Genomic DNA, 17268 nt, shown 5'->3' on the forward strand with positions numbered 1-17268 from the left:
TAAATGTCTATGAAAGCCTTGAGCGAAGGTTTCAGGCGTCATTATGTGTAAGGCGATATCTACATATCAGCTGCGTCTAATGTCACGGTTTTGTTCTTGACGAGACGTTTTGTGTTTCTGTAATTACCAAGAGGTTGGGAATGTTCCACATTGTTGAGAGTGGGGGGAGGGAAAAAAAAGAAAAAGCATGGTGTTTTAAGCCCACCTCCATTCGATCTCTATTGTGTACAGATCGCTTAAGACGGCCCGCCCCTCTCCTGACAGCACGTTCGGGTCTATTTCGAGGAGGTTCGATTGTTTTCCTGAGAAAACTCTGCAGCGTCTGGGTGTAATGTAGGAAATATTATGCAGAGGGGCCAGGAACGCGAACGAGGAGGGTTTTATTTTCTCATTTGAAGAGTCAGGGAGGTTTGTGACGCAGGAGAAAGTGGAGAATCTTAGCTTTCCGGACTTATCTGGTGAGCGCAGCGCGGGGCACGTTTCTTCCCTCCCTCTTCCCTTCATTTCTGCTCTATCTCTGGCACCGAACTTATCACAATAACGTCGAGTAAGATCATTTTTTGGCTCGCGCCTGACAAACCTGATATAAATTTCCCATCTGACTCTGACAGAAGTTTTTCATTTTGCCAAGAGGGCAGAAAGTTAAGAGAGAGGGCGAGATATCCACGTTGCGTGAGCACAAGCTAAAATGCGAGGATTTTTCAGGATGGCTGAATCGGGTTTTAAAACCTTCACCTAAGTAGGATCTTCCAGAAATTAAATTCTTCTTAAATGAATGAAAACTCGGAGAGGATTTTATTTGTGGTTATTCCGCGAGAGAAAATTGTCGCCTTACCAAGCCATGTGTGTCTTACTTATTTATACTCAAAGTTCTTATCATAAGCCGTTCTGCCCCAAGTTTAGGTCAAAGGTCTCTAAACAGTTGAACCGGTGTGTGTGTGTGTGTGTGTGTGTGTGTGTGTGTGTGTGTGAGTGTGTGGTGAAGGCCATCTCCAGCCACATCCAGCTTGGCACGAACAGCACAACGGGGCAATCTAGCACCCTCATTACATACCTGCCACTCTAATTACAAGCTGCTCAAGAGATGTTATTCTACACCCGCCGGTGACAATGACAGCGCCTCCGTCTCCCCGCTCCTCTCCACCTTTGTGTAACAGGGCGCCGAGTGCAACACAACACCCCTGAAAATAAATGAAGCTTCCACGGCAAGGCGGTCTGCTGCAGGAAGAAAAACAGCCTCTTCGTCCTCCTCTGAATGGGGAAAACAAAACAGCCGCACCAGCAGGGCGTGGCATGGCGTGGCGTCGTCTTCAGACGGACGGACGACGCCTTCACCTATTTTACCAGCTTTATTTTAACGAATAAATCTCCTTAATGCCCTCGAAACATCATTCAATAAGCACTTATTAAAGAAAGCACTCCATGATACACGACCGGGCTTTATGTTTCTGAATAACTCTTAGTCTTCAAATTCAAGTTAATGACTAATAAACAATTAATCAGTTAGGTTTAAGGGCTTGAGGTTAGGCTCGGGGCCTGGTCTTTAGTGCTCATAGCTTAGCTTATGACTAATAATATATAAACAAATGCCATCTGCTTGTATTTTCAGAAACACAAAGATGTTCGTGAAGAATGTTCATATGACGACTAGATGTTTAGCCAGAGATTTTTTTTTTCTTCTCAATCTTAACATCAACCCAGAAATGTGTTTCATCCCGACATAATGGCTTCTCAAATGATTATTCCACATATAACCACAGCAAATGACCAGTGCTAATTTTATTAATAAGCAAAAATGCTTCTATTGAGCAAAGTAGAGTTTTGTTTTTTTAAGTTTTTCCCTATATCTGAATGTTCTGTCCTGAGGACTTTCCTCTTGGTGGAAAACCTATGGAGTAACCAAGAGCAGACACTTGAAACTCCTTCTGGAAATGATAAATACATAAAAAAAAAAACTGACATCTTCCCTGATTTTGCTTTTTTATTTTATTATATGTAGTATTCATCGTTACTACAGAAATGGTAAGGCTTTTGTTATCGGTAGAATAAGCGGATGTGACGTATATGGGCTTATATTCTGACGTATATTATACAAGGGATACGCTGTTAGTTTGCAGCTAATACGTTCGCATCGCGTAACACGCGCAGCGTTCGATCGTGTGTAGGTACGAATAAAGTCCTCCTCAGTCCATTGTCAGGCTGAAAGAGGAACCGCTCCCTTTTCCTAAACATGGAGTAAAAATGTATAAACCCCCCCAATTTTTTTTTCCCCCTCCTCATCCAGAGTCCACATTAGGCAGCATGGATGGCTCTTAAAAGGCTTACGACGGCCGTTTAGCATCAGTAGCGCCAGCTTACCATGGCCGTGTCAAGATAACATGCAAGCATCCGCTGGGTTTTCATTGGCTGTCAGATGTGATTTTACAGTGGCTGAGAGGAAGAGCAGCGCAGTGCTAAAAGATGCACTCACAAAGCCAAGACAAGGACAGGGGATTTAAAAATAGCAGTAAAAAGAGAGGGATTGTGTGTGTGTGTGTGTGTGTGTGTGTGTGTGTGTGTGTGTGTGTGTGTGTGTGTGTGTGTGTGGGGAGCCTCCAGATGATTATACTCGAGATGAAATTGGATACAGGCTAATGTTGATGAATCGGTGGTACATTTTGAACCGGACCGAGTGCTTGTAATAGCGCTGCGTTAAAGACTCGCACGTCCCTTATTACTACTTGACTGAAAGGAAGGGACGGATATTGGCACCTGCACGCTGCTGATAGGCAGCCTAAATCCCCGCTGTGTCCCAGCCAGGGTCCAAACCAGCAGCCCTTGGCCTCTGCACACTACTGAGCTTCACTTTATCACATCAGACACCTCGCTAGATCACCGAGAGCTGATTATACCCTCACACCCTGCTACACAATACAGTACTGTGAAGGACCGCAGGGAGCAAGCCATTAACGTCTGGGAGGAAACGGACACCCACAATGCACCGCCGTTTTTACAGCGCTCTAATCGCAAGACGCTAGGTGACGATTGTCGAGGCGACACGTGATGGTTTTCAAACCTTCATCCAGGCAGGAAATGAAATCCTAAAACATTGTAAGCATGTTATAAGACGTTCAAGTGTCTGGGTGAAGCGTGGTTACAAGCCACATGCTTTGGAGACACCTTGAATCTTCAGCAGCTAGAATACACGTGTCATTTTAAGTAACTGTTAAATCTGCCATGTTTGCCAGAATTGGAAGAAATATCATAATCTTACAGCCCTCATATGATATCTGTCTAGGGAGCTGTTCACAGTTAAGCAAGCTTTTATTTATTCTAGATTATTTTAGATCCTTTTTTTTTTTTGAGCCTGTTTTTTCTTTAAATCCGTTTGATTGTGTGAAAACAGAAGGTAGATAAAACGTCTGCCGTAGACTTTTTGGCGAGTAATGGACGTATCTGTTGTCCGTGTGGATATCTGGCTAATGCTAGTACACTAATTGGAGAGCAGAGAACGTAAGCCGAGACAGCAGGGTGTCATTGAAGCACCACGTGAGCGCACACCTGGTAGTGTGAACCAGAATACGGTAGTAATGAGTGTTAAAGTACAGGAGTGTACAGTAGGTCCCCAGAATACACCCCAGGTCAAGCACCTATAATCTCTGTCTCATTATCCACCTCAAAAACCAAGAACTGCTCATTACGTCCTGAATGGCTGTGCATTAGGAGAAATCTGCACGTTAAATAATTACCCCCCGTGTGAGAATCTCTGTATCTTCAGAGTGTAATAACAGGGGTTTGTGGACAGATGAGTAATCTGGTTGGTTCCTCCCCTCGCTACAGGCCGAGATAATAATTGCCATATTAATTGGTGTTGTCCAAGCTAGACGCCTTATAAGAGATCCCACTGGGGCTAATAATTAATGTTTTTTTCCCTCTCTCTCCTCAGGTTCCCGCTTCTTCTCTCTCTCTTACCTGTTTCCTTCCTCGCTTTTCATCTGTGGTCTGCTCTGCGGTATCATTAGGAAAGTGTTTCTTAGGTGAAGCGACTCAGAGACTCATTAGAGTATTTTTAGATAAGGCCTCAGCAACAAGAGTTTTGTCGGCACCTTATTATGTTTGTTTAGGTTCTGTTATCTTTTGTTTCGAAAAAACGATAGCCTGGGAATTAGACGAGTGCCGTGGTTCTTGGACATCTACAAGGATGAAGGGCTCCGATAAGGCCTGTCTTAGATGCCTGGGCTAAACTAAATAGCTCGCACTGGATTTTGGTGTTTTTGCGTCATATGTAACCGCTAAGTGCATGAAGCTGAATGGTGCATCAGTATTTACAAAGTGAAACTTCCTTGTCATTAAATTCAGGCTACGTGCATGCTTTAGACTTCTCATCAAAATTATTCAATTCATTTATTTATCTGCCTGTAGTTAATGCCTACAATATAACCTTGAAAAACAACCAGGGAAAAAAAACCTGGGATAGAAAATACTGACTAAAAAAAAAAATCATGGATAGAAAATGCTGACTGGAAAAAACTCAGGGATAAAAAATGCTGACTGAAAAAAAAAACAGGGATAGAGAATACTGACCTAAAAAAAAACAGTTAAAATGCTGACTAAATAGAAATCATTGGGAAAAAATATTGACTAGAAAGAAATCAGGGATAGAAAATATTGACAGAAAAAAATGAGGGGGAAAAAATGCTGACTGGAAGAATATCAGGGATAGAAAATACTGTACTGAAAAAAATCAGGGATATAGAATACTGTACTGACCTAAAAAAAAAAATAAAATAAACGGTTAAAATCATGGATAGAAAATACTGACTAGAAAGAAATCAGGGATAGAAAAACCTGACTGAAAAAAATCAGGGTAAAAAATGCTGGCTTGAAGAAAATCAGGGATAGAAAATGCAGACTGAAAAAAAATCAGGGATAGAACATACTGACTAAAAAAATATGTGGGATAGAAAATACTGACTGAAAATATCAGGGATAGAGAATACTGACTGAAAAAAATCAGGGGAAAAAAATACTGACTGGAAGAATATCAGGGATAGAAAATACTGACTGAAAAAAAATCAGGGATAGAGAATACTGTACTGACCTAAAAAAAAAAAAGGTTAAAATGCTGATTAAATAGAAATCATGGATAGAAAATACTGACTAGAAAGAAATCAGGGATAGAAAATACTGACTGGAAAGAAATCAGGGTAAAAAATGCTGACTGGAAGAAAATCGGGGATAGAAAATGCTGACTAAAAAAATATGTGGGATAGAAAATACTGACTGAAAAAAATCAGGGATAGAGAATACTGACCTAAAAAAAACAGCTAAAATGCTGATTAAAAAGAAATCAAGGATAGAAAATACTGACTAGAAAGAAATCAGGGATAGAAAATACTGACTGGAAAGAAATCAGGGTAAAAAATGCTGACTGGAAGAAAATCAGGGATAGAAAATGCTGACTAAAAAATATGTGGGACAGAAAATACTGACTGAAAAAAATCAGGGATAGAGAATACTGACCTAAAAAAAAACAGCTAAAATGCTGATTAAAAAGAAATCAGGGATAGAAAATACTGACTGGAAAAAAATCAGGGGAAAAAAATACTGACTGGAAGAATATCAGGGATAGAAAATGCAGACTGAAAAAAATTCAGGGATAGAACATGCTGACAAAAAAAATATGCGGGATAGAAAATACTGACTAAAAATATCAGGGATAGAAAATTCGGACTTAAAAATCAGGGAGAGAAAATACTTATTTTTCTTTGCTGTAAAATCGAATGTAACCAGCACGCTGATAAATAAATATGCATGGTTAGTTGACATTTACCAGTATGATTTTCATTCAAATTTATTTAATTCACCCTTTTGGGTGTAAAAATTTGCTTAACCAGTATTTATTTTGTTGAGAAATAAGCAATAAGTCTGAAAAAATAGAATCTAGTGGTGTCGATGGCGTGTTTGCGATTGGAAGTTAATGCTAATGCACCATATTTGTACGGATGATCCCAGGTAAATTCTCGTAATATAGCTAAGTGTGTAAAGACCTTGAGTGAGTGAATGGAAAGAACACTGAATCTCACTTCGGTTTGGAATCGGTGAACCCGGCTTTATAACAGTCAATGTAGTAATCCTGACCTCCTCTATTTCCCACTAATCTTCAGGGCAGCAGTGCGTTAATAAGATTCATTAAACTGTCTCATTAGTCTTTTTTTTTCTTCCTTGACACAATTTGCTTGGTTCTTTTATTGGGGTTTTGAACCCGGTGCTTGATGCAGATTTCACTCGCTGAGTCTGTAAACAGATTAAAGCTTCAGATACGTACGGCCCCATTGGTCAAGTACAAACGAAAAGAGGAGAGAAAACATTTATATCCAGAAAGCGTAACATTCGGTTTAATGACCAACGGGACATGGTGATCAACTGTATACATACTTCTTTAAATCCAGTGTACGGAACTTCAAATCAAATCTTTTTTTATAATTGCGAGTGCGGCTGTTATCTGCTTTCACACCTGTTCGTTTATTTCCTCGAACACCAAACCCAATGTTTTCTTCATCTTAAATTCCCAGTTCTTAAGTCCGGTTCTTATTTATTCCACTGTAAATAAAATGATCAGCATTTCTGAGGCTAAGACGGTTAAGATGCCCACAGGGCAATTCAAATGGCTGCCTTCCCAGCATGCCTTGCTGCGTGAGATAGTGGTAATTAACTTAATGGGGGCCTTGATTTGTAGTGGACGGTTGATGTGCAGCATGTGTTGACGCTCCCCCACTGGCCCAAACAACCACTTGCTGGCTCGTTACAGCCTGTGTTAATGAACGTGATAGCAGGCTGCAGTGGGAGCTCTTATTATTGAGACCACCGGATTTTTACGCTTTAGCACCGTGCTCGTGTGCGTTGCCCCTTCGAAGAGGTCACATCTCCAACTCTCAGATTTTTTTCTCATGCAGTTTACGTCCACAAGCACATCCTCGTTGTCTCGAGAGGTCTATTTTCTGTCCAGCGTCGATTTTGTTTTCATTGAAGTTTTGAGGTTTAACGTCCGTGCACGTTGCAGTGTCGCGATTTCTCTCAGTTGTTAGCTGTTAGCTCAGGAACATGTTGTATTTGGTTATATCGCCGATACAAACAAGTTCGCAATAAAGACCTGTTCGGGATGAATCTGTTATGAAACTATATCAGAATTACGCTATGTTTATTAAGTAAAAGTTAATATCGTTCACGCCAACTGAACATGGAAGACTGATTTATTTGAGTCACTATCAGATTTTGTTTTCTTTCTTTATCATGTACGCAATAATAACCCGGTGTATCAGAGCCATCCGTGTGTTAAATGAAATAGGTCGTCATGTCAGTAAATATTCAGATCTCTTGCTTTTTCTCCTTAGTTGATTAAGGAATATATCTTCTCAGACTTCATTTGGTCTGGCTGTTGATTTTCTTACAACGGCACAACCTTAAGTGCTCACTTCATGTCATGTGACTTCAGGGTCTGACCTGGAACTGTACAAGTTTGCTAAATCATGAGTGTTTTAATCCACCGCTCCATGTCTAGCGGGAAATTCAGTTAAATAACATTTATAACCTAAAGTGTTAATATATTAGCAGTTACAGTGAGTTGTTACATGTGTGTGTGAGGCTTACGTAGCGCTTGGGTTCTAACAGAAAAAGGTGTATTTACAAGCATCTTGGGTCACCTCGTCAATAAGATAACGCCGTGATGTAACAAGCGATCAAAAGAACCTTGTCCACTTTTTATAATGAGGGGGAAAAACAGGACGAGTTCTAGTGAAGCAGCGTTCAGTCAAACGGTCAACCCCAGCCATAACTGCTGTTAATTAGTCTGATAAACCATGTTCAAAACAATGGCGAATTTAAACGCCTCAATTTAGCTTGAATCCTAAATGAGATATCGCATCAAACGGCGCAAATTCTTTCCTTTTTTCTGGCCAGTTAAAGAAGCGGCGTGCTTTCCTGAAAGCATTTTTAAAGGTTACGATTTCCTTTGACGATAAAGCGGTACCTTTTAATGAAATTCTAATTAGCAATTTTGTGGACTTTGTTATTAAGCGTATCTGATTAGCGCACATTTTCACAGCCAGGCTTTAATTAAGAACACTTACAGTACGGTTTCAAACAGTTGCTTTTTTTTTTTTTTTCTTCCTTCCGTTTCTGTTTTTTTTTTTTTTTTTAAAGAATGCAAATGTTAAAAACCTAGTAAACAGCTAACGTAGAGGGTTCTAAGTTTTAATTAGGTTTAGTTTTGCTTGACTCATAATTGTTCCAGTTTATAGGAGTTAAGTGTTTTGTCTTCTCCTCCTCTTACTTTTTCTTTTGTTGTGGATGTTCACCTAAATTTGATATTCTCTCCGTTGTTTGATTAATTCAGGATGCTAATTAGGAAAAATTCCTAATGCAGTAAACAATTCCTCTGTGAAAAATCCTGCGATCATTTTGTCCATCGTCTTCTTGATCAGGTCCATGACCTGTGCCGTTTCCCGTAGCGGCACCTGTGACAGTGATTTGACCAGTATTGCTTCCATCCCAGGTCTCGGTGGGACTTTCATGATCCCGAATCTCTGAGGAGCCCACAGTGGCGATTTGTTGAGGCCCCTGACTGACACGCCAGTAGAGAATAGCTCATTTAAAACAGCCAGAGACCCAGCAAGCCCTTTCCCCCCTCACCCCCATCCCGTTAACATGGAGTCCAGCTTGTTGAGTCACAAGCAGGGGGACCCATAATTTGGCCTAATAATTACCAGACATCACCACAATGAAACATCAGTGTCTGAACTTCTTTGGGCCCAACTGAATTTTAATACATTTGGAAAAGTTTGGCCGGAGGCAGGGAAGAGGAGAATGCGCATGTGGAAGCACTTTAGGAAGTGATAAATGATTTGAAATCCATCGCGTCCCCCCAAATGGAAATTAGGCCGAACAGGTGTTAAACGGTAACAACTGGTGCATTTTTAATCGGGGGGTAAGAAGGCAGACCCTGGACTTTCTATCCAGATGTGGAAGGGCAAAATTTGGGTGTCGCTGGAGTTAGAAACAGAGTAAAGATCATTTTCCATTAACAGTACATCTCAGCTTTACTGTTCTCACTCTGAAGGTGATTATTTTCCAAAATCTAATGAGGCAGAAAAGAGGCTCGAGAAATGAGCTTCCATCAAATCGTCTACACATCTTATATGACGGCGAGTTCGTCCGTTCGTTCTGCTTCCTTCATTTCTAATAAACTGACCATGAGAAAGTTTGGCTGCTGTAAATCGAGCCCTGATCTCAGCTGTCATCTCTGTGACGTAGCCGAGCGGTGATTATATATCAGTACATACTATGAGAAGATGACCATCGATTGAACATCGAAATGAGTGCAGGTCAACAATATAAATGGTAAGGTTTTATTTAGCTGTAAACAACAATCTAATCTAATATAGTGTAGAATAAATCTTGAATGTGATTTTTTTTCTCTTATGTAAACACATCCTGACGAATTCGCTGTCTGTCCGTACCTTTTAAATCGGCCGTATTTATTATCCACGTTAGGGACTCGAGCCCAGCCTCTTCAGGCCTCAGTTTCTTCATCCGTTCATGTTCCTGTGTTACGGTGTTCACTTCTTTCTCCACATAACACCCCGTCCTCTAGCGTTCTCGTTCACACACTAGACTTCCTGGAATTTTTGAATGGGGGGGGGGGGCTGAATCGTCCGCTTGTTTTAAGTTTAAAGCACTCTCGAACCTGTCCGCTCGCAGCTGTCTAAACACCCTGATGGCAGATGGAGGAGGGGTCTGATGAAGATGTGTTACATTTTGACCTGACCCGTGTACATCCCAGAATGCCTTGCAGGATGATGTGTGCTAATCAGGCTCAGTGGGAGGCTGGGAGATAGACGGCTCATAATTTGCCTCAGTTTGCGTCATAACCATAACCTGGCAACAGCAACAGCGCCAAGCCGGAATCTAATCCACGAGATAACAATTTCTCCTTGTGACCATGTAAGTGACCCAGGAAGTTCTGAAGCTGTTGTTTTGCCTCACCCGCCGCTTTATGGGAATTTAATTGGCCCTTCCATTAATAACACAGAGAAACTAATTTAACAGGACCTGTCTGCTTCTAACAAACTACAGGAACAAAGGCAGGGCGGCTAGAAATCAATCTTAGCCTTGGGACAGAGCCGGTGACCCCTTTAGTCTTTGAAGATGGTCGCTTTAAAAAAAATAAAAGAAAGAAAGAAAAAAGGGGAGGTGGTGGTAGAAGAGGAGGAGGAGGAGGAGTGGAGGGGACAAAAAAAGAGAAAGAAAGAAAGAAAGAAAGAAAGAAAGAAAGAAAGAAAGAAAGAAAGAAAGAAAGAAAGAAAGGGGAAAAGGCATCTGAGAAGTTATTTAACTGCAAACACGGCCTACCTTCCCCATTCCAGCTGCATAATCGAGCATAATAAGTGTTCTGCAAAGGTCCACTTAATGTATTTTTAACACTGCAGAGCAGCTAATCCTGTCAGAGAGAATAAAATGGAAGGAGGGGAGGTGTGTGTGTGTGTGTGTGTGTGTGTGTGTGTGTGTGTGTGTGTGTGTGTGTGTGTGTGTGTGTGTGTTTGAGTCTTTAACTCCATAACAGTGCAGGAAAATGAGTCAGCTTTAGCAGACAAAAGACTGCGCGAGAGAGACTCATATTTCTGCCCGAAGTGCGGATCCGTTTTTTTTCCCGCTTTAGTGGCCATTAAGAACTAGAGATAATAACAATAACAGCGACTGCCAAGCCAAGCAACTCTGCGACTTTACACGTTAGATGAAATATTCTTGACGTTAAACTGGCCCTATATGAACCGCTCTTGTTCTGCTCGTGAACGGAGGTCAGCGTAGGCTTGCGGAACACACGTCTTACACGCATCAGGTGTAGAGGGAGGAAACTGCCAAAAGAGAAATAACGAAGAGTCCTCGGAAGCACCGGGGTCGGTAAGGGAGGGACGTTGGCGAGCGATGTCGGAAATCTGCCGCCGAGTCAAACCATAAAGCATCGTTTATTATTGGTTTGATTTACTTTACCATTGAAATCATGCACGTCACGCCTTAGTGTCGTCTCATAACTCCCAATAAAGTGTAGTTCTAACGACTCGATCAATAACGCTTTGTCAGCTCACTAAGCCATGACTGCAGATAAAGTCTAGAATCTAATAAATAGTGGTAAAGTGGCTGAAAGTTTGAGGAACACTTGTCCTTTAATAAGAAATTACAGATTTCTTGGCTAGTGTCTGTGGTGAGAAAGGTCTGAACAAGGCGACGTTATCTGTCCATTAGGCCTCGTAGTTCTAGCGAAGGTAAATTGTAATGCTACAGCACTACAAAGACACTTTGTGCAACTGTCTGGAGAGAAACCGCATGAGAAACCTGATGTGGTCAGGTGTTCCACAACCGTTTCACCATATAATGCACATCGATTTCATTTTACTTCCCGTTACTGAGCTTAAAACACTCATTATCAAGATTATCGGTATCAGGATGGTGCGGGTTTCACACAGGGAGAAAAAGTTAGGTTAAAAAATTGATCTGTCAAAGATTACTCATGTAAGATTGGGGGAAACGCTGTGGGAAAGGGGGCGGGGCTTCCATTTGGTGTCAGTAAATATCAGACTCCACAACTGTCATAAGTTCCAGATTCATCTTTTTTACTCCTTTGTGGTTTTTCTCTTGTTGAGTGGGGATTTCAGGCTGCTCTTGTAAACCAGGTCTAACGTTCAATCGCTACGTCATCGTCCTGTTAAAAAGCATGAATTTGCAGTTCCTCCAAGGGATCGAGGAGCGGTACAACGGCAAAGCAAAACAAACAAAGACGTCAAACGAGACAAGCAGACGCTCAAGTGCATCCAGCGTTTAGTCCTCCTCCCTCGACTCTGTCAAAACATCGCTTTTCCTGGGCGCGGTAAACTGACAGCGCCTATTAACAGCTCAAGCATATAATCACATCCCTGTAATGAGTTATTAATTAAACCAGGGGGCATCTGTTACCCTGCTAGCAGCCCTCCTAAACAATCAACTAGAGATTTGTGTTTTTTTGACTCGATGACACTATTAAACTCATCAATACACAGGGTCTTTGGTTTGTTTAGGTTATTTATTTTTTTTGCTTATAAAAAAGCACATATGCTCTGAGCCCACTCTCCATCTCTCTCTCTCTCTCTCTCTCTCTCTCTCTCTCTCTCTCTCTCTCTCTCTCTCTCTCTCTCCACTCTTTGCCAATCAACCACGTTGAATACTAATAAGGGAATTAGCCGCTTCATATTCGGCATGTGGCCCATCAAACAGATCTTTATCAACAGGGAGCTGGAGACTCATTTGCATGGAAGGAGACTGCTTTGTAGGTAAAGATTTCACAATACGTCGTTCATTACGCCCCCACCATTTCCGTCTCTCACTTCTCCGCTCCCCGTAGTCCCCCTCTCCACACGCTTACACACACAATTGTAGAAATCTGGTTTCAAAACATATCGGTCCTATAGCCAACGTGTTTATCCTGCTGCGGAGGCCCTTGAAGATTTCTTTTAAACAACTTACCTTTCATGTGCGAGCGCCGTGTTTATCTTATTTATATTTATTTGCCTTCTGAAGCATCCCGTTTATTTTTTGTATTTTTTTTTTTAATGAAGTCTCTGTCCTTCCTTTGAAATCCTGCAGCTGGGTGGCGGAGCCTCAGCCATCACCGACTGGCATTCTGCTCTTTTTTGATAGAGGCCGTAATCTCGGCTGATAAACGTCGCACTTAGCGCACCTAATGATGACGACTGTTTACAGCACAAGAGGAGATGCTCTAAGCCCGCATTCATGTCGCCTGAATGAGTCACGGCGCAAGACGCAACAATAAAGCGATCCCATTTTTCCTGATTTGTACCTGAAAAATCCACGGATTAACATTGGCACGCGCTAACGCACAGGGCTGGTGCTTAGAATCGCACAGGATGTTCTTCCTGAGCTTCCCTGTGTTGGTCGTTGGTGTGTGTAGATTAGATACTTGTTACCTTTAAACGCTCTTTTATTTATGCATTCATCTTCTCCATACCATTACAACACGGTGGCTCGGTTTGATCCTACGGCCGATTGTTGAGAATCCTTACGTTTTACTGTGGTCTTATTAGCAGTTTAACACTGACAGTTTTATGTTTATTAAAGAACGCGTTTGTTGAACCTCCTTACTTACATTACAGCAGCTATAAACTGTCGTTTCCTCACTAGTTACCGCTCTTTCCTTCCTTTAGAGGTTAACGAGACAATAACCTCAGCTTGAAATGTTAGCGAGGAACCCAAAGATAAACACAAAGACGTGTGGATTAGTTGCGGATTTTTCGACGCCACCGAAACCCCCCCAAGTGCTCCCCGGGCGCCGCAGCATAAATATTCACGGTGTTTGTGTGTACACTGCTGTGTGTGTGCACTTTGGATGGGTTAAATGCAGAGAACAAATTCTGAGTATGGGTCACCGTACTTATCCGTATGTCACGTCACTCACTCACTCGATCTGTAGCTCTTCCAAAATTCGAAGTTTCTGTGGTTTGTATTTGAGAAACACTTTCCCTCCTGACCGCTCCTTAAACACATACCTGTAACTTTTACGTCCGACGGAAGTGCGTATCTCTGGATCATGACTTTCCCTCGACATCTTGATGTTCACACAGTATCAGTCCGTCCTTTAGGCAGCACTCAGCTGCACTTTGTAGTCTGTAAGCCAGCCTCTTAGCACAGGTTAAGGATATAATGATTCTTCCCTCCCCCTCGGACTAATCCTAAAATGATTGCCCAGGAATGGGTTTTGGTTTCACCAGATGGACCGAGTGAGAGCAAAAGCGCTCATCTACGATGCCCCAGTGCTTCTCCACGTGTGTGGTCAAGACCACGTAGATGATCACCTCTGATTGCAGTCGTATGCTCATCGTCCATCATTAACAAGGTGGGCGAGAGAGAGAGAGAGAGAGAGAGGAGGGATATGACTGGTGCTCTGAGGATGACCATGTTTGATTGTGCTCTGCGTTCTGAGTGGTTGAACTTGTGTCTGTGTGTGAGGGAGCGCATCGTACTTCATGACGTCTAATGAGGCAGAAAAGAGGCTCGTTTATGATATTAGGTATCGATCGCGGTCAATCTATCCAACAAGATCAAAGCAGCGTTTTCTTTGGGGGTTGACCACAAAGAAAAATGATCAAGAATGATGCTGTGGGAGAGAAGAAGAAGAATAGAAGAAGAAGAGAAAGGATGAGTGCAGGCATGTAGAGGACCTGAGGAAGACTTGGATAGAGAGGAGGTCACCCCGGTCCCAGTCCTCGTCTACTCGCGATGCATAACGGAGCGGGATTACGGAAGGACAAAGTGGGCGCCGGATGGTTTTGGCAAACCATTAAACCCGACCCCCTGTGGGTCTCGTTGAGAAATGATTGCCAGTGAAGTGTTTGAAGTCTCTAAAAGACCAATGTGCATTGACAGAGAGAGAAAGAGATGGAGAGAGAAGTGACAGTGAAACTCTATCTGTCCTGCTTATGCAGTCAATTTTGCCTTTCTTTATCCCTCTAACAGCGCCAGCATGTGTGTTCTGCTCTTCGAGGTTGCCAAACTCATTTCACCTTCTGGACCTCGACTTGACTCGGAGCCAGACGGCCTGAAGCGATAAGGATACAGTGCGGCTTTGCTCTTCTACAGGAGCGTTATTTTACAGGCAGCGAGACAGAGATACCGTATTTCTAGCCGTATTTTTAGCAAGAACAACAGGTAATGCAGTGTCGAATCGTGGTTATTCGCTCGACATAAGAAGACCTTCTTGATTTGTCCAAATAAGAGCTCAAGAAAAAAATCTACATTTGGGTGCCGCTCAGCTCTTCTTGCGACTTCCGGTGGCATATGCGAAAGGGTCCACTACACCGCCTCGTTTTATCGAAATGTCATTCATTCCGCATAATATTTGAAAGCGGATAAAATGACGTTAACAACATATGCTAATGACTTGAGACAATTTAAACGAGTTAAGAAAAAAAAACACAGCACTTGCTTTTCTTCTTCTCGTGATCTTTTGGAAATTCTGGTCCTGGAATTTTTTCAAAATGGTTTATTAGTAGTAGTAAATCATATAAGTTAAAATTGTCTTAAACTTTCCAATTACAAGTACAATTTCTGAAGTATTTACGATTCTGTCTGAAGGTGAATTGTAGTTGTGTGTAGTAGATGGGCAAAAAAACACTACTTTTTAAGTGTCATACATTTTACCTTTAATCTACATTTGTAAACGCCATCTCCCACCCACTCGATTGTAGGTTCACCCAAATACGTTACAGACATTACATTCCTCGCTCCATGTGTTGCATCATATTAACTTTTTATCCTTTGCTCTTGGATAAATGGCCATCTAGCATGCACTTTCATTTTCTCCGGGTTTGGATCTGCACAGGTCATTCTTTTAAAATAAATGCAATACGTCATGTGTCACTTTTGTGAAAATGGCGAGTTTCATATTATGAATCACCGGTCCGAATTCCTGGTCCAAACATGTTACTCTATAACTCATTCCATAGCCTTTAGGAGTCATTTGACATCAAAATGAAGCCGGGGAACGCCAGATGAGCGCAATCCTGCCCCGAGTTTAAACTCATTCCACTTCGGCGTTCACGTTGTCTACCTCACCAATGGCACGGGCTCATTTTGGCAGGCCCATTGTTTCGGTGTCGTGGACGGCGGTGACAAGCACAGCCCCGAGCTATTTCGCAATACTCTGAAAGAACTCTGAGGTTCGCTGCTCTGCGTTGCTCCGTTACAGTCCTCTGCTGAGCGTTATTGAATTATACTCTCTCTCTCTCTTTTCTTTTTTCCATTACAGCATCAAAGAGCGCAACTAGTCACAAGGTGATCGTTTTCTTCTGCACAACACATGCTGAATCTGAAGAACAAATGTGATTGTTGGATGTCACGGTAGGGTTGCAGAAGGGTTACGCGGTCCAGGAGACAGATTCTGCTGTTTAATAAAAGCTTATATTCACATTCCTGTTTCCAACTGAAAGTGGGTCAGTGAATCAGGTGAATCTATCAAGACTCAGTCTGTCTTTTATGTTAACATGCAAATTACTTTTTTTTTTCCGTTTTAATCACCAGTATGTTTCAGTGTAAAGACTCAAACGACTTGGAATTCTGCTATAGGAAAATAATCAAAGATGGGGTGATGTGACAATCTAAATATAAAAATAATAATAATAATAAATTTGACATTTCTGATGTCATTTCTATTGTACTACAGGAGTTAGCCAATATTTTTACATAATGAAAGAACAGATATTATTTTTATCTGTTTATAGTTACATTTAACGTTAAACCTCTTACCTTTGTGTCTGAGGATTGATACTAAGCCGCTTGCTAAGGAACAAAGTGATTTCTGTGGAGCCTCTCGAGTGACACGTGTTTTTTTTTTTTTAAATAAAGTATATCCCTGATTTAATATGTTGAACTGACGACAATGAACTGACATTTTATCTAAATATATTTACCACGTTGATTGGTTTTTGTTAATCGGACAAACCGCTTCAAACGACTCATTAGTCACTAGTCATGTAAGTTAATTTACATTTAATCTGCATTTCCTGAAGATGAATATTGCTTATCCCAGCGAGCAGGTTTAGTTTAACAACCGTAAGGAGATCTGTGTTGGGGTATGTTAAGTAGTTTGTTCAGTGTGGGTCTGGAAGGTGAAGGGTGAAGGAGGATCCTCCTGCATGGGACAGGTGGAGGTAAGCTGATCCAGGTGCCACCCAGGCTCAGGCTGAACTTGAGACGCGTCCTCATCATCCCAGGTCAAGGGGAACGTCCAATCAGCCGGCTCTGTTTCACAGACTCGGGTAGGCCCAATTAAGACTCATAAAACATCATCGAAATTCAAAGGCCCCTCGTCGTGGTCGCCGTTACGGGGTGGTCGGAGCAGTAAGGCCAGGGCCGGTGTGGGTCAATCAAACATCAAAAACAGATCGACTTGTGTTCTGGTGCGTGGACGCATGGTTTTGTGAATTTGAGTCGCAAAAGGAGCTCTAAAGGTGAACAAGTCCTATTTTAGAGAGAGACAGGTCATCCGCATATGTGGCATCAAAGATCACAGTCAACACCTGGACCTTGCAAAATGGCCGCCATCACCATGGTGGTCAATGTGACAGAATTCAGATCCAGCGTGTGAGTGTCTAACGGTCTAAAATATAAAGATCTAATGGTAGACTTGGGTCCTTCATACATAAACACATGCAAACAGGTTAGTTTATTTGGTCCATCCAGCAG

At 41.9% G+C, this 17268-nt stretch overlaps 1 long non-coding RNA gene across 2 annotated transcripts in view; it reads left to right on the plus strand.

Annotated features, from left to right (window-relative positions):
- The window catches only part of LOC113655258, a 70591-nt gene extending 54553 nt beyond the window's left edge, over positions 1-16038 (plus strand). The window contains exon 4 of one of the 2 annotated variants that reach the window (XR_007140314.1): positions 15833-16038. This is a non-coding gene — a long non-coding RNA (uncharacterized LOC113655258). Of the gene's footprint in view, positions 1-1157; positions 1902-15832 lie in introns of those variants that run through there. The other variant, XR_007140313.1, reaches the window with a different exon arrangement.
- The last annotated feature ends 1230 nt before the right edge of the window (positions 16039-17268 follow it).

The sequence above is a fragment of the Tachysurus fulvidraco genome, chromosome 4, assembly GCF_022655615.1.
Source record: "Tachysurus fulvidraco isolate hzauxx_2018 chromosome 4, HZAU_PFXX_2.0, whole genome shotgun sequence".
NCBI classification, from domain to species: Eukaryota; Metazoa; Chordata; class Actinopteri; order Siluriformes; family Bagridae; genus Tachysurus; species Tachysurus fulvidraco.